This window comes from Dasypus novemcinctus, chromosome 7 (assembly GCF_030445035.2).
Source record: "Dasypus novemcinctus isolate mDasNov1 chromosome 7, mDasNov1.1.hap2, whole genome shotgun sequence".
Lineage (NCBI taxonomy): Eukaryota > Metazoa > Chordata > Mammalia > Cingulata > Dasypodidae > Dasypus > Dasypus novemcinctus.
The window spans coordinates 75,416,019-75,443,393 of NC_080679.1; the positions used below are offsets into that span (position 1 = coordinate 75,416,019).

At 36.8% G+C, this 27,375-nt stretch overlaps 1 protein-coding gene and 1 non-coding gene across 8 annotated transcripts in view; both read right to left on the reverse strand.

The window, feature by feature from the left end:
- Positions 1 to 27,375, reverse strand: part of RAPGEF4 (Rap guanine nucleotide exchange factor 4) — a 339,975-nt gene that overhangs the window by 180,563 nt on the left and 132,037 nt on the right. Inside the window, exon 1 of one of the 7 annotated variants that reach the window (XM_071216292.1) lies at positions 16,173 to 16,325. The exons of 5 other annotated variants lie outside the window; for them this stretch is intronic. The gene's annotated coding sequence lies outside the window, so the exon portion shown is untranslated. Of the gene's footprint in view, positions 1 to 16,172; positions 16,326 to 27,375 lie in introns of those variants that run through there. One more of the 7 variants, XM_012518929.4, reaches the window with a different exon arrangement.
- LOC111760085 (U6 spliceosomal RNA) lies at positions 5,602 to 5,708 on the reverse strand. Its single transcript, XR_002793882.1, has one exon. It is a non-coding gene; the product is annotated as a U6 spliceosomal RNA (small nuclear RNA).

Below are 27,375 nucleotides of genomic sequence, written 5' to 3' on the forward strand. Positions count from 1 at the left end.
ACCTATGGTTTTGGATTTGTTTTCAAAGTAAAAGGAATCATACAAATATGTATTGTCATGAAGCTTGTTGTTTTTTAATTAACAATATAACCTAGAGATAATTCCACATCATATATACAGATATCTCTCAGCTTTTTAATAAGCCTCATAGTGCTTCAAGTTAAGGATGAATTACGACTTATTTAACTAGTCTTCTTCTAGTGGTCATTTAGGGTGGTTCCAGTAGTTTGCTAGAGCAAACAATACTGTGAGAAGACCCTTATCTATTTATCTTTGGGAATATGTACATTTCTGGAGTATAGATATTCTGGAATTATTTGACCCAAATGGTGGGTGCATTGTAAATTTTTGTAGATACTACCAAGATAGCTGCAAAACGTGACAATGATTTGTGCCCCCACCAGGAAAGTATGAAAGTGCCTGTTTCCTCACAGTCTCCCAAATACAAATACTACCAATTATTTCCATTTTTGCCAATCAGAGAGGTGAAAATGCCAATCATTTTAATTAATGTTTTTCTTACTATTACTGATATTCACATATTTATTGACCATTTACATTCTTCTTTTGTGGGCTGTCTGAACATATTGTTTGCCCATTTTTCTCACTAGTGGCCTTTCCTTGTTGGTTTATAAGATACTAGATTTCTTTACTTTAGAGGGGAATGTAATGTGTAGGACCTCATTCAGATGATGTTTCTAAATCAATCTAGCTTCTTGATCTTCCCTCTTCTAGCTTCTAGACGAATAGTATGCTGGTGGCCATCAGTGAAATCTGCCAGTCCTTTCTTGATGTTTCTTCCCCACCACCCATAACAAACTTGAATGTCAACCCAGGAATAATCACACCATCATCAGGAAAGCTGCCATGTGTCCCAGCTCTAGTTTTAATCCTTCCTATGAACAGATTGGAAACAGGTTTCCCTCGGGTGGTGCACACACAATTCTTCTGGGGACATTAGAAGGTTTGGAGATAGCAGGAAAGGTAAGAATGTACTGAGTCCCTTATCAATCATTTATCATCACTTTGGGGGTGCATGGGAAAAAGAAAAGAAAATGATGGGGAGGGAAACCTTATCTTAGAAAGGGAGCCTGACAGGGAAGGACCTAGACAAAAATAATGAGGGAAAAATAAGACAGCATCACGTCCCCCGTCTCTAGCTCTATGTTCCCGCCTCTACCCGCACCCTTTGTTTTTCACACAGGGGGTTACAGAATCAATTCATTGGAAGTGCAGATTCTAATGCAAAGAGCACCAACCTCAGTAATTTTTTCTAACAGATTCAAAACCCGACTCCCACAGCAAATTAATAACGCTGGGCTGAGTCACGGAGGGGTCACAGACAAAGCTTCTTAGCGTCTATTTGCCTCTATTCTTAGCAACTATCTTAGAGGGAGAGAACAAAAAATAATGAGGATCTCTTCATTTTGAAGACTTTAGTATGTTTGGAATTATATAGCACCAGCTTTCCAAAATTTAAGAGATTCACTGTCTCCCAGGCCATGCATAAGACAGAAAGGGCCTTGTATCTGATGCTTTCCAGAGGCTTAAGAGCAGAGCAGTGCTTAGCAGGCAGTGTGAGGGACTGGATGGAGAATGATCATGCCACAGACCAGTAGGGTGGAAAAAAGAAGAGCAAGCCATGGTTGGAGCAGGGAGAAGTTCACTGTCTAGGTCTTGAGCTGGACTTGAAACTCTTTCTTTTCAACTCAGTGTCAACAGTGACAAGGAAATCTTTATCCAAATCATTGTATTTGTACATATCTTTATAGTTTGTGCTAAATGATTACATGTTATTATTGGATAAGGAGAGAGAAGGGCCATGGAGGAAAGAGTTGGAGCTGCTCTTATAAATTCTAAAAAATACAAGGTCTTAAGATGATGCCACAGTTGTAATGAATGGATGACAGTTGAGATATCTTGGTTTTCAAAGCATTTTCATAAATTATCTATGTTTCAATTGCATTCTTAAATATCTGTTTTTGTATATGCATAGTAATCCCTCTCTTAAACCCCTCTAAAGATTTCAAACTGTAGGAAATTCAAGAACATTGCAAGACAGGATGAACCAGGATGAATTTTGAGAAGGATTCTTAAGAATTCCCAGTGCCTAGTCTTAAATACATCAGCCATCTCTCTTTTGTCTGGTTGTATGGAATGCAATCATATTCACATTGTATTCACTATGAAAAAAATTACTGGACGAAGTATTCAATGATTTATACTCTCTCTGTCTTCTAAAAAATCATCTTCAATTAAAGAGCTGGATTACCTCGCCTGAGCTGGTGGTGTATCATAACAATCAATTACATTTGATTAATGCACATAAGTAACCAGCATTCTGTAAATACATTCCAGTCAGTCTGAACTGTTCATAGACAAAGAGAGGTGCTAATGTATCAGTCAGAAGTGAGATGGGGTTTCCCATACCAGGGTTGCTTGGGAAGCTGGAAGGAAAAGCGAGTATTTGCTCAGCTTTTCATTCACTGAGACAAGATTTCAAAAACACACATCTAACTAATGGTAGAAGGAGGGCATGTTTGGTGCAACAGCAGCTTTTACTTGCTTGTGCAGCACAGTCTGACTGCAAAAAAAATTGTACGTATTGTACGTACTAAGTAGCATGTACAACCAGGGCTTGGAAACTAGCAGATTATCCAATTGGATTGAAGAACTGTTTATTCTGAAAGTTATTCTAACATGCTACTGCAATTACTCACCAGAAGTCAGTCACCAGAAGCCCTTTTTTGTAAACAAAGGAATAATAGCATCACACATAAAGCCTACAAAGAGTCCTGTTAAGAGGTGCTATAATTACTGGTTAACACATGATAAAACTTAAGGAATTTAACAGCCTTCACAATGGGAAAATATATTTGGAAACCACATATCCAATAAAGGTTTAATACCCATAATATATAAAGAAATCCTTCAAATTAATAACAAAAAGACGAACAACCCAATCAAAAACAGGCAAAAGACTTGAATAGACATTTCTCCAAAGAAAATATACAAATGGCCAGAAAGAACCTGAAAAGATCCTTAACATCATAAACCTTCAGGGAATGCAAATCAAAACCCTAATGAGATTCTATTTCACATCCATTAGAATGGCTGCTAATAAAAAAAGGAAAATAACAAGTGTTGAAGAGGATGCAGAGAAATAGGAAATCCATTCATTGCTGGTGGCAATGTAAAATGGTGTACCCGCTGGGGAAGACATTTTGGTGGATTCTCAGAAAGCCAAGTATTGAATTACCATATGACCAGGCAATCCCATTACTAGGTATATATCCAAAAGAATTGAAAGCAAGGACTTGAACAGATATTTTGTACACCAATGTTCATGCAGCATTATTCACAATTGCCAAAAGATGGAAGCAACCCAAGTGTCCATCAGCCAATGAATGGATAAACAAAAAATGCAGTACATAAATACAATGGAATATTATTCAGCTGTAAAAAGGAATGGAGTTCTGATACTTGTAACAACATGGATGAACCTTGAAAATATCTTGTTGTTTGAAATGAGCCAGACATAAAATGAAAAATACTATATGACTCATTGATTTGAAATAAATAGACTAAGCAAACTGGAAGAGTCAGAATCTAGAATGTAGTTTACTAGGGGTTGGGTGGGGATAGGGAATGGGAAGTTAAGACTTAAACGGTACAAGGTTCCTATTTGGAATAACGGAAATGTTTTGGTAAAGGATGACAGTGATGATAGCACCACATTGTGAATGTAATTAACAGCACTGAAATACATATGTAAATGTGGTTAAAAGGGGAAATATTAGGTCATATATATGGTGACAGATTAAAATTTTTAAAAAAGATCCATGGAACTACACAGTGAACCCTAAGTTAAACCACGGACTTTAATTAATAGTACAATTATAAAAGTGCACTTTCATCAATTGTAACAAATGTTCCACACCAATGCAAGATGCTAATAATAGGGTAGTATATGGGAATCCTGTTATTTTATGCATGTTTGTTCTTTAAAATGAAAACTCTAATAAAAAAAACATAAGAAAATGTATTGATAGAAAAAAAGGCCAAAGTAATATAATCTACCCATTACAGAGAAATGGTTCTAGTAAAGAATGATACAAATTTGGAAACTGAGACAAGATTTAGAAATACAGGAATTTCAGTTCTATTTATTCAGTTATAAATTGGGTTTGTTTTTGATACAGAAAGACTATTATCTTTTTTTTAGAGCTGTTGTGGGTTTACAGATAAATAATGTAAAAGTACCGAGTTCCTATATATCCCCTTGCACTCCCCGTCCCACACTTTCCCCTATTATTAACATTTTATATTACTCTGGTACATTTTTTACAATTTATGATCCAATATTATTATAATTTTTAATGAGAAAATAAAATAATAATTTAAAAATAACAAATACAATGCAAAAATTAAAAATTTGAAATAAAATAAATTTTTTATACATTATATCTTTTAACATTGTAAGATCTGTTATCTTATATATACAGTGACATTTTCTTCCATATGTTTCCCCAGTGTCTTCTTTTTTTTTCATTTTATCTTCAAAGAAGCATTAGGTTACAGAATAGTCACATAGAAAATACAAGGACACCCATATACCTAACCCCTTCCCTCTTTCTATCTCCTCCTCTCCCCCTCTTCCTTATTAAATACATTTTTTGTGTGGATGGTACATTTGTTACATTTGAGGTACAAATATTGAAGCATTTGTTACCAATCATGGTCAATGATTTATATTTCGTATGATACATTTCAATAGATTTTGTTGTTTTTTTCCCATTTATTTATTTATTCTTTTTAATGGTACATTAAAAAAATATAAGAGGTTCCCATATCCTCCCTACCCCTCCTCACTCCACTCCTCCCACATCAACATCCCCCCACCACCACCGCAGCACACTCATTGCACTTGGCGAACACACTCCGGTACACTGCCGCACCACATGGATAATAGTCCGCATTGTAGTTTACACTCTCCCTCAGTACACCCAGAGGGTTATGGCAGGATATATAATGTGCAGCATCTTTCCCTGTAACATCATTCAAGACAAGTCCAAGTTCCAAAAACGCCCCACATCACATCTCTTCTTCCCTCTCCCTGCCCCCAGCAACTACCATGGCCACTTTCTCCATATCAATGCTAAAATTTCTTCCATTACTAGTCACAATAATTCCATGGTAGAATATCAGTAAGTCTACTCTAATCCATATTTTATTCCCCCATCCTGTGGACCCTGGGATGGTGATGTTCACTACACTTCTGTATCAAGATTCCACATGGATGATGAATGCAATTCTCCTGCTTGCAGTTGTAAGCACTCTCAGTTCCCTGGTGTGGTGGTTGACCATCTTCACCTCCCTGTTTGCTGGCCTGGGTAAGTTCAATGAACCAGAGAGTAGGAGTTGCAAGACTGCTGAGGCTCAGGGCCCAGCTTGCACATGGACAGTCCAGAGATTCAAGTCTTCTGAGTATACACCCACCCTAGCACCAACCACAGGTTCAGAAAAAGTGACAGAAGAGGCATGTGTAGAAACGTCACCTCTGAGTCCAACTCCATCACACTCAGGAGCACAAATTCCAAAAAAAATATGGAACGCTTCACAAATTTGCATGTTATCCTTGCACAGGGGCCATGCTAATCTTCTCTGCATTGTTCCAATTTTAGTATATGTGCTGCCGAAATGAGAACTACTATAATTATATTATCAACTAAAATCCATAGTTTACATTAGGGTTCATTCTTTGTGTTGTACATTTCATCTCAAAATATTGCTGTGATTCCCTTATAGAATCACCTCCACTGCCAATAAACTTAGTTTCCTTTTGTCAAATTTATAATATCTCTTTTAGTGAGGCTTAGGAAATAGTGGTCTTATTTCCATTTTACAATTGCAAGTCCAGGCACAGAGGGGTTAAGTGATTTTTCAAGGATATAAAATGGATCAGGGCTAAGATAAATCATTTGGTTTTGGGTCTTGCCTATACTCCACTCCACCTAATCTTGGGCCCTGTGAGGCATTTCTCTGAGTTCTTGAAAGGAAATTACCTATGATTGCCACATTTCCCTTAAGTCAGCTCTTACTGGCAGAACTATGCCAGTACCACTCAAAACACTCTGCTGAGAGGCTTTATACCTCAAAAATCAGTGACAATAGAAGGCAAGTGAATTCAGAAGTGTTCTTGTGAGTAACACTCTGAATCCATTCTGTATTCACCTGATCGGGAAAAGTCTCATGTCTCTATTTCCTGCCTGCTTAGCAGGGTTTCAGACAGGATACAGCACAGTTTTAAAATGCTGGAGCCATATCTGTTTTCTCTTTCCCCTAGAAAATATATATGACTCTCTCAAAATTAAAAGCAATGACCACTGGAAAAGCTACATTAAGGTTACCTGAATCTTGAGGCAGGCAAAATTTACCTTCTGGGGTTTATTTTTATTAATTCTAATAGAAATAAATATACACATTGTATGCTAAATTTTATAATTGAATTAATGGGGCTATAATGCTTTTCAAAACATTTCAAGACTTTTGATTAAAACCAAAATATTCCCAAGCTGCCAACTACACTCGCTTAGTCTGTAGTCTAGATTCAGTGATGTGCTCTACATAGGATTTTTTAAGGATTTATTTTTTATTTATTTCTCTCCCCCCCACCCCCCACCCCCATTGTCTGCTCTCTGTGTCCATTTGCTGTGTGTTCTTCTGTGACCGCTTCTATCTTTATCAGCGGCACCGGGAATCTGTGTTTCTTTTTGTTGCGTCATCTTGTTGTGTCACTTCTCCGTGTGTGCGGCACCATTCTTGGGCAGGCTGCACTTTCTTTCACGCTAGGCAGCTCTCCTTATGGGGCGCACTCCTTGCGCGTGGGGCTCCCCTACGTGGGAGACACCTCTGTGTGGTACAGCACTCCTTGCACGCATCAGCACTGCACATGGGCCAGCTCCACATGGGTCAAGGAGGCCCATGGTTTGAACCACGGACCTCCCATGTGGTAGGTGAATGCCGGATTTTTGATAAACTTAAATTTCGACTTATAGGTAAGATAAAATAACAAAGGAATTTTAAGAATGTGAAGCAGGCATAAAGGTAAATAACCTCATTCATCTATGTCCATGTGTGTAATTTATTAAACACTCAGGGTTTTTTTATGATAAACTTTCTATACGAATGGAACTTAATTGTTTATGAAGACTTCCCCATATTATCTCATTTACATTACATAATAACTCCATGAGATAAGGAGTAGAAGTTACATTTTGCAGATAAGGAAATGAATCATTTTAGAGATTCACTTATGGCGGGGAGCTGGTTTTCTTTAACTTAAACTTTGTCTTCTGATTAAGGATTCTGGTTGACTTTGGATTCTGAACCACAAACACTTATAAAGCACTGACTAGGTACCAGTTCCCATGTGTTATTTTTCATCTGTTGACAAACACTTTAGCAGGAAGCCTTTTAGCCTTTCTAAAGTGCGCGATAACTTAGGAGTCACTATTTTCAAATGGGTCTGTTTTTAGAAAAAGTTGTGTGAAGAGCTCTTCCTCTTCCCACAGGCTCTTCTACTGTAAGCTCTTTCAAGTTACAGATTAAAGAATGAGTAACAAGGATGAAACCTTGGTTGTGTCACTAAAATGTCCTTTGGTAGTCTCAAGTTGAATAGGCATTTCTGAGAATTTATAAACAAAGTATCCCAAACCTCCTGTCTCTTCTATGATACCTCCATCTTTATGACTTTCACGAAGAAAAATGTCCTTTTCCACAAAACTATAGACAACATGAAGTGATGACTTCGAGCTCTTGTATAAATAAACGTTCCTTTCATAAAGGCTTCCTTAGGTGCACACTCTTGCCATCACAGAAATCTTTCTTGCCCATTGTTCTAACATTTGAGCCTAGGATAGTGTCTGGCACACTACAGATATCAATGAATGAACGGAAAGAAGGAAATGAGTAACCTAAAGGGGTCCAGGTAACTGAAGCCAGCTCCTCTAAGATTAAGGAAACTCTCCAAAGACAAAGACACTATAATCACTCCTCATCCCATTAAAAAAAAATTAGTTGGCTAATATTATGAGTTGGGGAATGCTATATTTGCTATACCTTAAAAATGGCCAAATAAAATTAAAAATCTGAGCAGTTTTTTTTTGTTGTTGTTGTTTTGCTATGGACTGTGGATGACTAGAGACAGGAAAATGTAGTCTCTGTTTTATTCATGTTTAGCACCAACCCTCAACTGAGGTATGGATTTGGCAAAATGGTTGTCCAGACATCTACCATCCAATTTCTGAACAAAAATCAGAAATTCTTATGGAAGCTCACAGTTCATTTCTAAAGGCCAAAAAATTGAAACTGAGTTATTATATAATTGTTCAGGTCTCTCAAAGAATTGCCACCCTTAACAGAGGGCTAGAAAGAACTTAACAACACAGAACTCATTTTGCAGCCTTGATGACTTTTCTGGAAACAATGACTGGTGGAGACTACTTGCCTTTTATTGTAGCACAACATGCCACTCCACTGCAGAGAGCCAGGGCTGCAGATAGATTTGCCTTGACACAGTATTTTGGGAAGATCATGTCAACAGACCTAACCTTCTGCAGTACTTCAAATGTGACTTAACAGAAATTATTCCATACTGTATTTTAGAATTTAGTGGGGATTTTTAAGATTTCAAAGAACTTTCTACATTCTCCTTTTAGAAGAGGAGAAGCTGAAACTATGACTCTGTCTTCAGATTTAACAGTAGTGTTGGGTTCAGAAAAATAGCTGCCTACACTATTTGGATCTTTCTGCAAATCACATCTTTAAAAATGGCTTGAATAGGAGGGAATCACACACATGGCTCTTCCCCTGCTCTTACCCCAAAGGTTCTTTCCTATGTCCCTCCCCATCTCCACCACATTTTCTCTTAAAACAAAAAGGAAAAAATGGTCTTGTGCCATATAAAAGTGTGCTATTACACAGTCAGCTCTAATGCCATAAAATAAAAAAACCAGGACTAATATTTTCCAGAAGCACTGGGATGTCAAAACCAATTTAGAATTCTCTGTAGATTCAAATGAACCTTGAAGCAAAGGTCTTTCTTTCAGGTAAGCATTATCTTTAAGGATAAGAGCTGTGTGAGTAATATTGACCGAAAGACATTTAACTCATGCTTCTATTATTTCAGAAATGGATTACTGGGGTACCCATTTTGTTAGGTGGCCCAATAATCTTTTCTTGGAGTTACAATGTGTTCAAAATGTAACTGTGTGCCTGCATGATAAGAAGCCAAGAACTAAAGCACAAAACACCTTCTCCAATTTCTCAATCATTGATTAGCAGTTGATATGACATAATTTGAATTTATGAAACATATCCCACTTTCTTTCTCTCTTGAAAGTTCAAATATATTCTATATTATTCAAAAACAAAAAATGGCTTTAAAAAATCTAGATATGCAATGTAAAAATTTTCTTTTCTGACTCAAATCATCAGTCTTCTTCCATGTCATGTGAAATCTTTCCAAAACTTACTTAAGCCTCAAAGACACAAAATAATTCCGTAAATGCTATACCGTTTACCTTTATAGACTGTAGTCTGTGCCATGTGCTCATGATGAAATGGATAAGGTCAATAAAATTCTGTTGTTCACCACAACTTATATAAAGACAAAACAAATATCCATACCATAGAAGGACAAGTTCCATAACATTTATACCATAAACAATAGAATAAAAAATTGTAAGAAGAGTTCAGAGTTAGTGTTTTGGCCCCAAAGGAGATCAATACAACAGAATTGGAGGTGGAAGTGGGGAGTAGTGTGTTTGAAGGAGGTTTTTCAGGAGAGAAGAGCAATTCAGCAAATTACTGGTGTGGGCCAGAGAAAGAGGCCTATACTGATTGCCCTATTCTGGGATCCAAATCCCAGCTGTGTTTGGAGGATAGCTTGCTTTCCAAGGTGAGGCCTGGGGTGACCCAAACATGTGAGTTATTAGCAAATAAATATTAACAGAAGCCACAGGAATGGATAGAACCCCCTTGTGGTAGTTTGAATCTGCTGATCTCCAGCAGCCGGTCTTTGATGAGGACTTGATTTGGACATTTTCTTGGCCTCCAATTGTAAGCTAATAAGTTCCCGTTGTTTAAGATAACCCAAGTCATGGTATTTGCTTGGAGCAGCCTATGAAACTAAAGCACCCCTCTCTATTTCTCCCAGAGTGAGAAAAGTACAGTGCCGTCGCAATATCACCTATATTTTTATAGTATGGAGAGAAAGTTGAACACATAGAGACCAAGAAATAAAACAGAAGCGCACAAAGAACCACAGGAGAGGGATCTTCCAGAGATAGGGAGATCTACAGTGCCAAATGCTGTAGAAAGAGATTGAGATTAAGGACTGAGACTCTCCTTCACATTTAAAACAAGTAAATGATGGATGACTTTAGCTAGAGGAGTTTCCAAGGAGTCATTGGGGTCAGTTTTAGATCATAGTAGTTTTACAAGAGTCCAGCAAGGGAGGAAATGGGGACAACAAATGTGGACTATTCCTTTCAGAAGTTTGTTATAAAGGAGGAGAAACATCTAGGAAAGCACATGGAAGGGTTTATGATGAAGATGCAGGTTTCAATATACCTTGTTTTGTTTAAGATTGGAGTGGCTGAAGCACAAATGCACACTGATGAGGACAGAGTTGACATGAAATGGTAAAAATTACAGAAAAGAGAAGAAATTGTGCATAAAGCAAGAACACAGGAATGAATGGATCCAGATCACAGGAGTCAGGGGAGGAAAACCTCTTCTATTTCAACCTGAAAGAAGGAGTGTATGAGCATAGATGGGCAAATATCTTTAAAAAATATATCAAACTGTATATATTGGCAAAGTCTTCCTCTTCTCACCAAGAAAAAGGATAACCTGCCTGCTCAACCAGCTATACTCTGTGCTGGTTGAGGAAAGAGGTGGGAGAGAAACGCAGACACCAAGATATGCTAGTTTGCTCTACCTATAAAGCAGGGTTCTTAACCTTTTTTTGTTACATAGACCCCTTTGCCAGTCAGGTGAAAACCACAGACCCCTTGCTAAGACCACACTATACTGTGTATTATTTAATAAACATATCACACCCACACTAACCCATCCCCACAAGAATTATGTTTTTTGAATTTCAATTCAAGCTCTGACCCCTTGTTAAGAACTCCTGCTATAAAGGGATGAGAGAAGACAGACAGGTGTAAGAAGATGAAAATTAGTAGGGCCAGGGAAAGAAGCAGAAGAGGAGGACAGAGGGAGAGAAGAAACTGATGGCTGCCATGAGGAGCCAGACTTTGGGGAGAGAGACCTGAAGAAATCTTTAGAAAATCTGGCTACATGTCCCCCTTAGAATAGTTCCCCCTCAGTCTCCTCAAGAAACTCTCTGTAAACACCTCATTGCTTTCCAAGACTTGCTAGAGTCAGATGTGGCTTTAACAGAGTTCAAAAAATCTTGAGGCCACCTAGTTTTACAGGGGTTATGCAGGTATGGGTTGTTTGGTTTTAAGTTGAAATCATGTAAGGTCAGATACGAGGCTGACTGCTGAAGGTGAGAAGATGTGGTTTGGTCAACGGTTTGACGAAGGTAAAAAAGGCTTGAAATAGGTGCTGGGGAAAACGGTAGGAAACATGAAGAGTCACTGAGCTAAACTGAGGGCCCAGCTGAGGTCATTGGTCATAAATATATCACGGCCTCACTCTGGGCAATGGTATAATTTTCTCTAGCAGTGCTTAGCAGAGTGGCAGGAGGCAGGAGGCAGGAGAAAGCACACAACTGAGCTGATTACGTATTTGGCCTGGTAGGTGCCAAGGGCAGACAAAGGTCTGTTTTATGTGTGTTTTTAAGGATCCTATAGTCCAATGCCCCACATATAAGAATCATGCTGTAAGTCTTTATTGAATGGATGAATGGAAGAACTGAAAATATTGACAAGAGGTAGGCTGAAATGATAGGCCAAGGTTTCCAATCTGAACAGAGAAGGAAATGCAGACAGGAGGAGGACAGACGTAGGAAGAGGGCAAAAGGCGCCTAGGAGATGCCTCAGTCTCCCCAGTCATATCACATACTTAAGGAACGACTTCCCTGAGTTTTAAGCACCCCCCAGTGGCTGATCCAGGGAATTATTAGGTCCCAAATTCTCACTTTATTTTTTAACTCCCCAAGACCAACATGCACATTTTTATGTGTTTCTCTTGTCAACGTTCAGAGCTCCCCTAATTTCCCTTCAAGCAGTCTCTTTCTCACCGATTTTCAAAACCAGTTCCATCTTCTTTCTTAAACTTTTGCCCCAGCTTCCTCAGGTATCTCTCTCTTCTCTTGTCCCCTTTTCTTTTAACCTCATTCCCTTTCCTTTTTCCTAGTCATAGCAGATATTGTTAAAGGAGAATTCATGATGTGCCTGAAATAAGGACAAGGAAAATGCTACATTTCAAAATTAAGGAAGTCAAAGTCTCTTAAAGTCAGTGAAAATAGAAACATATTTTAAAACAGCCATAACCCTTATCACCTTGTAATTAACTTGCCTCCTTCCAAGCTCTAGCGTTCAAAAACATTTTTTTATTCTTGCAGTTATTGCTTATATTTTAATTGTTAATACAGAAACATGTTTGCTATTAATTTTTAATTGCAAATGTTTGCTGTTTCTTCTATAGGGTGGGATGGGTGGACTTGAAAAGTAGGCCAGAGATGTCTATAATCCTGTTCCTAAAGGATTTGCAAATGCAATTTTGGGCCACAACCTATTTGCCAGTTGAGGAGTTTGGTAGAGTTTTGAGTCTTGCTTGAGCTTCCTTAAAAATCACAATAAGTTATTTAGGGAATAAAAGTTGCCAAACTTTCTGACAAATCATAATGAATGGTTAAGCTGTGAAAGGTCAACTAGCCATCTTTTGGCTCCCATTTCCTCTTTGAAACCAAGCTATTTTGAGAATTTCCATTCCTCACATGCTTTTTCTTCCCAACCCTGACACTATTTGTATCCCCTCAGTGGCAATTTTTTTTTGCTCAGGAAAACTTAAATAAGTTCCAAGATTGCAGTTGAGCCTTATTGTTTGATGATTGTGGATCTTGTCTGGGAAAAACTCCAAACATAGATTTGCCATTTTAAGCAGTTCCTTTGAATTCTCATTCCATTGTCAGCAAAAGTCCTATATTATTATTGGTTTATTATTGATTTTTTTTCTTTTCCCTTTACATAAGTTAACAAGAGCATTCTAATTTTCTCTTCTCTCTTCTTACATTTTCTCATTTTATAAAGCCCCTAAGGACTATGTTGATATAGCCTTTTTATAATACAAACTATAGCTTACCATTACCTCAAACCCATAATCTTTTCTCTCAGCCCCATGACCCATTCTTTACATATTTCCTTCTTCTTCACTCTACTTTAATATGATCTGCTGCCACATTCTGTCCATTTTCCTTCTGAAACACACTTCACATGTATCCTTTGCTCCTCATTTCCACTTGGGACTGATTCTCATCAACAGTCATGTTGCGCCCTCCTAGTCCTCCCCTACCGTCATTCCTCCACGAGCTCCACCCCGCCGCACACTCAATCTGCTAGCAAACTATACGCTCAAGTCTTCTGAGAGAAGGAAAGCAGCTCCTATGCATCCAGGAACAGAACTTTACAAATGTCTTCTCTTTTAATTTTCACAGTCCTGCAGGATGAGTGCCTTTCATCATTTTACAAATGAGGAAACTGGGTCTTCCCAGAGGTTAAGTATTTTGTCCAAAATCACCCAACTTGTAAGTGCTAGAGCCACCCTCAGATCTGAAGAGGGAAGAGTCATCTGTATTCTAAGAGGAAAATAAAACAAAGGTTTGATATTTAATCCCTTTAAAGTCAAGGAGTTTGATGGATTTCCAGTTATTACCATAGTGAGGCCAATGGTTTTTAAGAGTCAGGTGTATACAAAAAAAGTATAAATCCAAATTTCTGCTCTCAAAGAGTTTCTAATCTAATTGGTGAGTGTATGTGTCTAGAACAGTGCTGGTCACATAATAAGTGCTAAATGGAGACTTGCTCAAACCTAGGCCACAGTATGGAAGGCCAGTCCTTACTGGTGTCTTACCTTGGCTCACCACCACTTGCATTGTTTAATCACAGGATGCTTCTTAATATAAAATGCTCTCTCTGACACTTCCTCCTGATCTAGTCCTAAAGAATATCTGAACAATACACGGTTAGGAAAAAAGATGTTGACATTCCTGGGCTGCCTTCCAACCCACAGGCTTATTTATTTTTTCCTAACTACAAGATAATTATTACTGGATATTATTATGGGATTTTTCCATATCTCCTTTAGCTAGGACAGTGATGCCCCAATGCAGCTTTCTAATGTCCTCTGATTTCCTGCCAACTTACCTCATTCTACAACTTTGCCTTTGATTTTATTTTTATGATTATTTAAACTTCCTTTTGCCCAATCAATACCTCATTTGGCCATTGCTGCTGTTGACCATACACCTCAATAGCAATGGCTTTGGAAATGGCCTTTTTTACTTGCAATGGGCTCGTCTGAAGCAAGTTCTTGCTATGTTCATCATTTTGGCAAATAAGGACAAGTTCAAGGAAATTAGAGGCCAAACTTGACAGAGCACTGGGTGCAGCTGTTGGCCCAGCTGTGCAACAATTCTCAACTGGTCCATTACCTCCAAAACTCAACTATTCAGCACAGCCTTCCCTAGTCCAGCACTCCTATCTGTCTAACATATTTGGCAACAGCCATTATTTCAGAAATGAATGCTCATGTGTATTTATAGCAAAGCACATGCCTCCTCTATCAACGATTAAAGAGATTAGGATTCAGCAGACATATTCCCCTAATTAGGACAAGATGGAAAACATAGTATATAGAATGCTGCAGTTTGGTCAAAGTTTATTCTTTCTTAACAAGACTGCCATGCTGCATTTCATCAGTCAAAATCCACTCAATTTGGGGCCACACTACTCCCTGTATAAAACTTACTTCCTATGTCTGTCCCATGGAATTTTCTATCAGGGGGATTGGGTTTGTAAGTGACTCTTCAAGTTTCCCCCTGCACCTCCTTGCTTAAACCATACTATAGGCTCAATGTATTCAAATCAACTGCTTGATTTGAAACAGCATGTGAACAGCACCATGTGGCCATTTATTTTGTCCCTGGCGTCTTGGAACATGTCACATGTGCATACTTATGTAGTCTTTATTGCAAACAAAAGTCCAATCTCAGGGTCTGGGCCATAAATTCCATCTTGCCTTGCTCTTGCCCATGCATTATTTAAGTAGTCTTCCCGGTGAGCTGGCATGAGAATTTCCCTTACAGCAACAATCAGCAGGCACGCCTTACACTCTGCTCTAATGGGAAGTGTAGGATATCTGAGAGAGTTCCACCCATTCATAGTCTCCATAATGACATAGGATAATCTAATTTGGCAAAAATAAACTGTGAAATCAGAGATTTGAGGCAAAAACTTTAAAGATGCAATTCAGACAAGCAATCAATGCTTATTCAGTTTCTGTACCATCTCAGCTTTCTCCCTGTGCAGATGCTTAAACGATGCTAAATTAAATAATTGACAAATTTTTAAAACTCCTGGAAATTACCATTTGTACTTAATTTTGGAATATAAAAAGGTCCATAGAAAACACCCTTTATGATTATTTTGTCTAATAACAGATATGAAACAATAAAAACATCCCAGTCATAAAATATAATGCATTTTGAGCAGTCTGGCTTACATATTCAAACACAGTTTTTCAAAACAAAAGACCACAAGGGTGAAAGGCTGGGTTACCAATATATTTTTTGTTTTAATGAATCGCAAAAGAACTGAGCTTTAGTTTAAAATCTACCCCCTAGCACCCACTCCCTCTACCTCCACCCCACCCCCACCCCCAACACACACAAAAAGACAAAACTCCCCCACAGAATTCCTATAGACAGTAATGATAAGCACAATTTTTTCACAATTCTCTCCTGAATAAACAGTGGTCTAAACTGTCCTCTAAACTTTATTAGCTTGATATTACATTTATAAAAATGAAAGTCTACTACTGTAAATAAACATGCTTGAGGCTTCCATGAAAACACAGAGAAGAGAAACAAGCTGGGAGCACTGGTAAATACATGGAGAAAACAAGCTGAAACTTACACCAGACACTTCTCCCAGGTCCAGCTCGTCAGTAGCCCTAAGGGTACATTCTAGTTTTTTTTAATCCATGTTCTGCGCTTCTCACTGATGGGACTACTCAGGCACATGGTCAAGTTGCAATCAGCTTCTCCCTGAGTGATGTATGAGAGCTGGGCTGATTTATCTTGTCTTTCTGCAGCATATTAGCACTAATGTTTCTGCGTATGCATCCTACCTTTCTTTAGCCGTAGCCCCGGCTTTATCATTGGTAATCTAAATTAAAGAGCCAGTGAACAGAGCAGGGTTGTTGTCCCCCTGCCCCTCCCTGTTTTCCATGAAACAATTGCCAGGCAGTCATTCCCGGACAAGGATTCCACTGTTTATTCTATCGAGCCTCCCCTTCCATATCCCATTGAGACTGGAAGTCAGAATTGCAAAAGGATAGGTCCAGCGAGACTGTCGCAGTTCAAAGGTCTATTTATGATTTATCCTCTAAAATGGTACAGATGGCCTCAGGAAATTCTAGAGGGAGCTGTCGTTTGCCAGTTTTTCAGCTCTGAATACAGAATTGACACCATTTATAAAAACAAAGCAACTTGACACTTCACTTACTACCCAGAGAACCTTTCCATGACTTTTTTTTTTCTGAGATATCTCTTCCTTTATCCATCAATACTTGTTTTACATTTGCATGCTTAAATGTTTATTTTAATGATGAATGTGAGTGCTGAGTCAGTAAGTTGTATAATACGAGAAGCATAAAATTATACAAAAATTGGGGGAAACATTCTGAGTACATTTTTAATCTTTTAAAAGTTTTTAATCTTTTGAAACTTTTGCCATTTTGGCAGTGTTTTGATGCTTTTAACTCAGATTTACAATGACTAGTGAAATAATATTGGGTTTGTTTCCTCATTTTAAACGGCAAAACTGTTAAACAGCTACTAAGCAATAGAATTTGATAGATAAAATATAACAAGTTTCATCTCTATTTTTCTGGATTTTTGTTAATAGAAAAGCATAATATTCTCATTATTTAAAAAGCCATGTATACAGTATTTTTATTTTTTCTTTTTAAATTAAGCAATATAAAACAGACTCATATCTATATAGCAAAGAATATATATTTGCAATTTTAAATAGCTGCATAACATTCAATTCCCCAATTCCTTGACATTTGCATTGCTTGAGTATTTCATTATAAAAATACAGTGCCTCATCAGAAAGGCAAAATACTGATATTCCAGGTACTTGCAAACAATCTCAAACTTTCTGCTTTTCAACTCTTCAAAATTTCTGTTGGGAGAAATAATACTCAGGCTGATTGCTTGAAGACTATTCAGATTATCAGTCCTTTTTTTTATCTCTGGGTTCATATTCCTGAACTCTAGAGCTTGGTTTTACTGCACTACTCCATTAAGGTCCAGAGTAATCATTTTTTTATTTAAATCTGAGCATGTTACTCTGCTGCCTAAAACTCTGCATAGCTTCCCGTTACTCTTAGGATGAAAGCCAAAATCTTTATCACAGTTTTAAAGGTTTCAATTTTATTTCACTTGGAAAATAGGCCCACCTTCCCAGAACTGACTGGCTAGGATTCAGAACCATCAGTCAATCAATGCACTGGCCAGTCAGCTTGAGTATGGTATCTGAGCACTGGTTTGGGATGCTGAGAGAATTCTAAAAGGAAATACATAGATCTTATCCTTTAGTTTTAAAGTCACAACATACATGATCAAGATTTCATTGCTCTACAAAATCAGCTTATGAACTGCAATAAAATCAATATGGAGCAAGCCAGAGTCCGTAAATGCAAAGTAAAGATAAAATCAAGTCATAAGGGAAGCGGATTTGGCTCAACAGACAGAGCGTCCATGGGAGGTCCAGGGTTCAAACCCAGGGCCTCTGACTCATGTGGTGAGCTGGCCCATGCACAGTGCTGATGTGCGCAAGGAGTGCCGTGCCATGCAGGGGTGTCCCCCGCGTAGGGGAATCCCACGCACAAGGAGTGTGCCCCATAAGGAGAGTCGCCCAGCATTAAAAAAGTACAGCCTGCCCAGGAGTGGTGCTGCACACATGGAGAGCTGACGCAGCAAGATGACGCAACAAAAAGAGACACAGATTCCCAGTGCCACTGACAAGAGTACAAGTGGACACAAAGAACACACAACAAAAGAACAGAGGAGCAGACAACAGGGGGCGGGGAGGGGAAGGGGAGAGAAATAAATAAATAATAAATTTTTAAAAAAATATCAAGGCATAAGAGGAATGAGATGAAATTAATCATTTGATTAATGTTAATTTGCACTGGCATAGGCTAAAGGAGAAAAAGAAACAATCAAGAAGGAGGAGAAACTCTGAAAGGACAAGTATTGTTCAAACTTGGTCTACTGTTACGCATCCATGATCTATGGCTCATGTCAGCTATATTAATGTTACGTTTACATTTTTTAAAGTCAACTATCTATCCCATAACTGCAGTTTTGGGTTTCTTCAATAAATAATTCATATAAATTCATTATATTACTGTTGATATTACCTTCCTTCAAAAGTTCTTATTTCAATCACTAAAAGAACCATAGAGTAAACTTTGCCAGTTTCTAAGTACGATAACCTAAGAAACCCAATATCACATTATCCTGAAAATATAGGATTTTTCATAACTAAACTTCTACTTCTCAAGAAAAATAGATCACCACAGTCTATTAATACAACTTGCATTTGAAGGGTCAGAATTTAACCTTATAGCACTCAAATTAACATAAAAACCCAAAGACATATGACATACCCACTAACTAATGAGATCTGGGGACTTGTCTGATACATAAAGAGTTGACAGCAGAAGGCCCTGTGAGGCCCAGGATATTTTCTATACTTCATGCCATTGTTCTGAAAATTCATATCATTAAATCTTCTCCCTGGAAAAAATCCAAAGGCTCTAGAACCAACTGCCTGTGCTCAAATCACAGCTCTGTCACTTACCAGCCAAACCACCTTGAATAAGATTCATAAATTCACTATATTGTTTTTTTTTAATTCATCAGTAAAATGAGATAAGAGAATTATGCTTCTGGTCATGGAGGAGTAGTTCATATCAAACCAATGGAATTATAGACTGTGGACAAAATATATTTTAGAAACTATCTGAAAGTAATGGAGAATGAAGATAAATAAGCAGAAACTAAAGGAAGGTTGACATTTAGAAGAACGCAGCCAGTGAGTCACCCACATTTTACAGCTTTTCTTCTAAGGACAGGCCCTAGTCAGTTCCTCAGGGTGGTTAGTTCTCAGAAACGTGCAGTCTTACTCGGTGAGAAATGAGAGGACAGAGTTCAGGGAGATGACAACAGCTGGAAAATGAGGAAGAAATTCCAGAAAGAAGACAGATATGAGGGGAAGTCCCAAATTCATTTTATGCATATAAAATCTGGTCAAATTCCTGGCTAATTCCTTATGCTAAGCATGTGAGGAGCAAATACCAAGCAGCTTAGTTAAGGCTAAAAGAACTCAACACAGATCTCTGCTGCTGTCCATTGTAGGGAGAAAAATGGATTTGAGTTCAGCCAAATTAATTACCTGCTAAAATAGAAAATTGATATGCTTTAGAAGAATATAAAAGAAGGCAGAATCTCCATAGCATATTATTCACAGTGCCTAAAATATAAAAAAATTACTCGAATGCAAAGAAACAAGAAAATGTAACCTATCCTCAAAAGAAAAAACAATCCAGGAAGAGCAACTCTGAGGTGATTCAGCTATTGAAACTATGCTCAGTAATATAAAGGAAATCTCAGTAGAGAAACAGAAATTACAAAAATGAAAATTCGAGAAATAAAACATACAATTTCTTTTTAAAAATTCACTGGATGGGCTTAACAGCAGATTGGAAAAGATAGTAAAATATGTCAGCATACTTCAAGATACATCAATAGAAATAACCCAATCCAAGGAACAGAAAGAAAGAAATGAACAGAGTCTCAAGGACCTGAGGAATATAAGGCCATAAGGTTTTTCATAAGTGTAATTGGAATCTGAGAAGGAAAGAAGAAGAAAGAATTAGCAGAAATAATAGCCTGAAATGTCTAAGATTTGGTTTAAAAAAAGACAAATTTACAAATTCATTAATCTCAGAAAATCTCAAAGCAGAGTATTTTTTTAAATAATAAAAAATAAAGACCCATGACTAAGCACATACTCGAACTGCTGAAATTCAAAGACAGAGAAAATCTTGAAAACAGCTGGAGAAAAATGGCACATTACATACAGGAGAAATCTGTATTAATTCTAACTCCTCATTAAAAATAGTGGAGGAGAGCGGATGTGGCTTAAGCAATTCGGTACCTGCCTCTCAAATGGGAGGGCCTAGGTTTGGTTCCCAGTGGCTCTTAAAGAAAACAAGTGAGCAGACACAGCAAGCCAAGACAACAAGCAGGCACAGGGAGCAGACAACAAGAGACAGATGAGGGAGCCATTTCAGGGGGGTGGCGGCAAAATAGTGGAGGCTAGAAGATAATGGAACAACATCTTTAAAGTGCCATCAAGAAAAAAAATCAGCTGTCTAGTCAGAATTCTATATCCAGCTAAAATATTCTTAGACCGTGAAAGCTAAATAAAAACATTTTCAAGAAACAAAACCCAAGAACTTCATCACCAGCAGACCCACACTACTTGAAATGTTGAAGAAAGTTCTTCAGGATGAGGTAAATGACACCAAATGGTAACTTGATCTACAAAAAGAAATGAAGCTCACTGGAAATGGTAAATATGTGAATAAATATAAAAGACCAACACAAGTTTCATTTAATTTCTTTAAAAGACATACAGTATAAAAGCATAACACTACATTGTGAGGTCTATGACATAAATAGATGTAATATATTTGCAACCATAACACAAAAGGTGGGGAGTATGCAAGGTTCCAATAACTGACACAAGCATTACAATTTAACTCTAAGTAAAACATGAAAGTTAAAAATATATGTAGTAATCCCCAGAGTAACCACTAAGAATTAATGCAAAGAAATACAATTATAATACAAATAAGAAAAATTAAAAGGGAATCTGTGGCAGCCCTGGAGGTGAGCTACTTGGTTCTTCCTTCAAGTAGAAACTTACCAATCAGCTGCAAGAGGTGCAGTTAACAATCTACATCTACCTGTGTGTCTTTGGAATCCACTGGGAATGAATCAAAGCCATGTTCTTCCCAGGTAACCCGTGACTAAGCATAGCAGGAGAACTGGTTCTTGACCATTTTTGCTCAATGTGGAATTCATCTACAGGAAGTTTTTGCACCAAAGAGCCCCCATAGGGCTGGCAGAGACTTTCTGAAATCTACATTGCAGTTTGAGGCACATCCTACCCTATCCTCCTTTCTTCTACTCCCCTTTCATAGGTGTCAGACTACTGTTCTCTCTCCTCTTTTTCTTTTGTTAGCATTTCACCCAATAAATCCCTTGCATTTCAAACTCCATCTGGGCATGTTTTCTAGAGAACAAAACTAATGCAGAATTTTAAAAAATTACTCAATCAATCCAAAACGAGATAGGAAAGAAAGAGGAAGACAGGAACAAAAAGTGGATGAGATAAAGAGAAGACAAACAGCAAAACTGTAAACCTGAATCCAATCATATAAATAATTACAGTAAATGTAAATGGACTAAACACTCAAATTAAAAACAGAAATTGTCAGAATGGATCTAAAAGCAAGACTCATCTATGTGTTCTCTAAACAACTTAAATGCAAAAAAAAAAAGTTTGAAAGTAAAAGCATGGAAAAAGATAAGTCATGAAGAGAGAAAGCATAAGAAAGTTGGAGTGGCTATATTAATATCAAGCAAAATAGATTTCAATGCAAGAAGTATTACCAGAAATAAAGAAAAACATTTTATAATGATGAAAGAGTAGTTCATATGAAAGAAAGAAAAATAATAAATGCTTATGTGCCTAATAATAGATTTTAAAAAGTAAATATTGTCAGAATTATATACAAAATAGACAAATTCAGAGATTTTAACACTCTTCTCTCAATACTTGACAGAAAAACAAGACAAAATAATCAGTGAGAACACAGAAGGTCTGAATACAACTATCTATTACATTGACCTAATTGTCATTTATAAAACACTACACCCAATAACTGCAGAATATGCATTCTTTTCAAGTGTATATGGTACATTTACCAAGTCAGACAATATGTCAGAACATAAACAAGTTTCAGTAAATTTCAAAACACTGAAATCCTATAAAATGTTTTCTGACCTTAATTCAACTAAATTAAAAATCAATAAAAATAAGATTTCTAGAAAACCTCAAACATTTAGAAATTGATAACTCACGTCTAAAAAACTTATAGGCCAAAGAAGAAATAAAAAGGGAAATACTAAAATATTTTGAACTGAATGATAATGAATACACAATGTATCAAAATTTATGGGACACAAAGCAGTGCTGGAGGGAAATTTATATCTGCACATTTATAGTAGAAAAGACAAAAAGTATAAAAAGAAACCTGTTTCACCTTAAGAAGCTAGAAATAGAAGAACAATTTAAATGCAAAATAAGTAGAAGGAAGGAAATAATATTTTAAAAGAGCAGAAATCAATTAAATAGAAGAGAGAAAAACAATAGAGAAAATTAAGAAATTTGGTTCTTTCAAAGATCAATAAAACTGATAAACTGCTAGCCAAACTGATCAAGGAAATAAAGGGAGAGGGAATATATATTAACAATCTTAGAAACAAAAGAGGAGATATCTCTAGAGATTCTAATGCATCGAAAGGACAATAAGTAACTAAAACAACTTTATGCCAATAAATGTGAAACTTAGATTAAATGGATAAATTCCTTGGAAGATACAATTTATCAAATTTGACACAAGATGAATCTCAAAATATTAATAACTCTATATCTATTAAAAGTACTTTAATATATTATCAAAATCCTTCCCATGAAGAAAACTCCAGGCACAAGTGCTTTCATGGTGAATTCCATCAAACACTGAAGGAGAAAGTAATACCAATCTTACACAAACTATTTAAAAAAATAAAGGAGGATAGAATACTCCCCAACTCATTTTCTGAGGCCAGCCATAACCCTTATATCAAAATCTGACAAAGACACTAGGAGAAAGAAAAATCACAGACCAATATCTATCAACTTGGACACCAAAATCATTGACAAATATTAGCAAATCAAATCTAGCAATATATAAAAAAGATAATACATCATAACCAAGTAGCATTTATCTCAGGAATGCACAGTTTTCTTAACATTTGAAAACCAACAAAAAATCTGCCATATTAAGAGAAATCCATGCAGAATTTTAATACATTCAGAAAAAGTATCTGACAACATTTAACAACCATTTATAGTGAAAACTCTCAGTAAATTAAAACAGAAGAGGATTTCTTCAATCTACAGCTACAATTATACTTAATGGTGAAATATTGAACAGTTTTCCCCTAAGATCAGGAACAAAGCAAGGATGTTCACTCTCACCACGACTATTTACCCTCATACTGGGGTCACAGCCAGTGCAATAAAGCAGGAAAAAATAATTAAATGCACAAAGTTGGTAAGTAAGAAATAAGACTCTTCATTATTTACAGATGGCATGATTGTTTACAAAGAGAAATCATAAGGAATCTCAAATGGGATAAAAACAGTATCTACCTCATGTAGTTGTTATAAGGATTAAATGAGTTTAAGTTAGAAATGTGTTCAGAATTGTGCCTGACATACACAAAGTAAGTTCTGCATAGGCATTAAGTAAACTAAAAAATAAGACTGTAAAAAAATCTAGAAAGAGTTACATATTAGCTTATTGATAATTCATATAAATATTCACTGGAATAAGTGATAGAGGTCTATTTTAAGGAATAAGGTTATCTTCATTCTTGGGCCCAGTTTTGCAAAAGTTCAGAGCAAGTTAGTATGATACCTAGAAATGCAAGGAGGAAAAGCTAGTCCTCACTGACATTTCTAAAATGAAAAAACTGAACAGTGTTAAAGATGATGTGACAATGTCTATAGAGTTATTACTTCTAAACATGATCTACTATGTCTAGGTAGTTAAACAAACAAATCCTGTTATGGTTTTTAATAAAAATATACCTTGTTATGATCTATAAGTACTGTCATGGCAGGTCATCCATGGAAGACCTTTAAGGCAAAAAAGCAGTTTGATAATTGTATTTTAAGGAAAAAAAAAAAAAGATATACATATATAATTACATTGATATGTACATAGAAAAATGTCTGGAAGAATACAAGTTAAAAGGGTTAATAGTGGATAGCTCTGGATAGTGGGAATGGAGATGGCTTTCAATTTTTAATTTATATCTTTTGCATATAGTTTAAATTTTTAATAATATTTATTACTTTTACAATTAGAAAATAAAATAAATTCATTGCTAATACAAAAATATATCAACATTGAAGAGTCACAATGTTTAGAAAGCTTGTTCTTTTCTAAGTGAAACATTAAAAGAATTCTTCTTCTGTTTTCTTTAAACATAGGATGGGATTTTTTTTTAGACATCGAGATCATATTCCAGATGTTTTCACCTCTAAGATCCATCTCACCATTCTCATCTTCCTCAATCCCAAACAAGGGAGTAGGGAGAAGGAAAAAAAAACATTGGCCAGATCAAGTCAAAGGTTTAGTCTCTCAGTTAGGCAGGCTCGTCAGAACTGAGAGCACTAAGGAGACAAAGGGCTAGAGTCCCCTGGAAGCCTATCTACATAGCTCTATTCCATGGCTCTGACTGTATTCTGACTCCAGGAATCAGTTTCCCCAATTCTTTTCTCTTCATGAAGAGACATATGGATCAGAGGCAATCAATCACAACCAGAAGCAAAGAATTTAAATTAAAAGTGACCTTAGAAAGTGTCTACTTCATCTGCAGACATCCACTTTCCAGGTAAACAAATTGAGGTTCAGAGAAGTTCATCAACTTGCTCAAGTCACTAAACGACTAAAGCAGGGTAAGAAACCAGGTCTCTTGAGCCTCAGGACAGTGTCTTTTCCATTATCATCAAGAGAGAAAAAGAGCATGCCCTATCAGTGATGGGCCAGGGGCTGTGCCTTTGTATAAAAAGTATAGCACATTAGGATACAGGCTTAACAAGGCACTGAAAGCAGCAATCTTCCTCCTTTATCATAGATTCCCAAGTTGGAGTGGAAACTCAAAAACTGACTTCCATTATTTTTTTACTTTCATCACTAGTGTTCCAAAAGAGGAATATGTTTTCTCTGCAAATAATCCCTTGGTGTTAAAGAGAAAATGTTCCTTATTTGAGATATGCCTCCTGGTCACATCAGAGATGCTTTTAGTATTCAGCAAACACTAATGGAAGGCTTTTGTTCGAATGTTTCCCATATTTGGGTTATAGGCAATAGGCAGGTTGGGGATATTTATATTAATACAATGCCCTCAATGATGCTCTACTACTTAATTTTTCTGTAGTAGGAACTGTGAATTGGATCTAAAATTTAGGGGTGAACTAATGATCAGGCTCTGGAATTACTTAAAATCAATAAATTAGAGACTGTATCAAGTTGTCCTAAAAATTTGCCCAGAGCCATTCCCTTTTTTCCCCAGAAAACTAAAGCTCCCAGAGAACAGTTAAAACAGCATCCCTAAAGATTAAAACTAAAACCCATACATAAAACCCAAAATAACTGATATGTAAATAAGAAATCATTCTTCCCTGTTTATCAGTAGAAGTTCTCTAAAGCCTTCTCCCATACATGGCTATTTACTAACACTAATTAATGGTTATAATACTCAGAGTAATAAAAGTGTGCCTTTATTAAGCATCATATTTTCTCACTAATTCAGACAAGCCTTCTAACTAATTATTGCAAGTTCTTCTAACGCATTAGAAATATGATTCAATTATACACACCCTCAATTTTGCAGGAATATATCTTGGGCTTAAGGAGATGCATATCTGTATTTCTTATAAGAAGCTAAAGAGATGCACAGGAGGCAGTGCCTGGTTGGACTCAAACGCTCCTCACATTTATTATATTGCCACCCCTCCCATATACTTCATTCCTGATTATTTTCCAACACTGAAACTTTTTAACACTTTGATCTTTTGTGAAAACTCAATAGGATGATAAAATCCTTCCAGCTGAACAAACAGACTAGGATGGAAAAACCATCATAGCATTTGCCACAAAAAGTATCGTTTGCCCTGATTCTACCCATGTTTCATTAAGGTGGTGTCTTTCAAAATATGCAAATGACACATAGTACTTTGGAGAAAAAAAAGAATTATGTGAGCCTCCATAGGCAATTTACTCAAGGCAATTAACATTTAGACAAATTATCATTTTAAATGGCCAGTAAGTTTTAATTCAACATGATTTCTACACTAAAAATAAAACTAATAACTCAACAGAAGGGATCCAGTGAATGAAAAGGCAAAGTGTCAAGAAGGGAAAAAAGAATGTACAATTTGAGTTGATTCACAAAATTAGGACGAGATATCATTGCATTTTCACTAGATACTGGCTCAGAGAGTAGTATATATATATGTATGAATTTTAAGTTGATAGAATGTTCTTGGAGTGTTTCAGACATGAATACATTTTAAATGGTAAAGATGAAAATCAAAAAATAGAATCAGCCCAAACCCATAGTAATTTCTCTTCAACTAGCATCTCAATCTTTCTCTACCATTAAGAAAGGGAACCAGGAGGCTGTGCCCCATCCAGGACTGAGAGTCCTTCTGTGGGGGGCGAGTGATGTGGTGACCCATGATCAAACTTTCACAGTAATATTCTGTTCACCACCCATGAAATACATGTATATGATGGACCAAATCAATGGATCCGATCAATAACCGTGGAAATAAAGGTGCCCATGAAGAGAGGAAAATGTCTCCAGTGTTGTCCCAAATGGATAAGGCTAAAGCTCAGTCCTACTAAAGTAAATCACACATCTATATTTAGTCCTACAGACAAACATAATCTTAAAAAATAATGATAGTCTATTTTAAAAGCTCCCAGTAATGTCTGGGGCTAGCTGTGTCTATGTCTGTTCCCTTTTTAATTTTTTGTCCCAAGAATTTTATTGAGAATCTAATTAGACCCCAGCCACAAGCATCGGCAACCAATAAAGCACTCGAAGAGCCACCTGCTTTCTTCTCCACATGAAGCTCCTCGCCTGGTTTAGTGTCCTGAGTCTTCCCTCTTCCACCTTCAGCCCAGCAT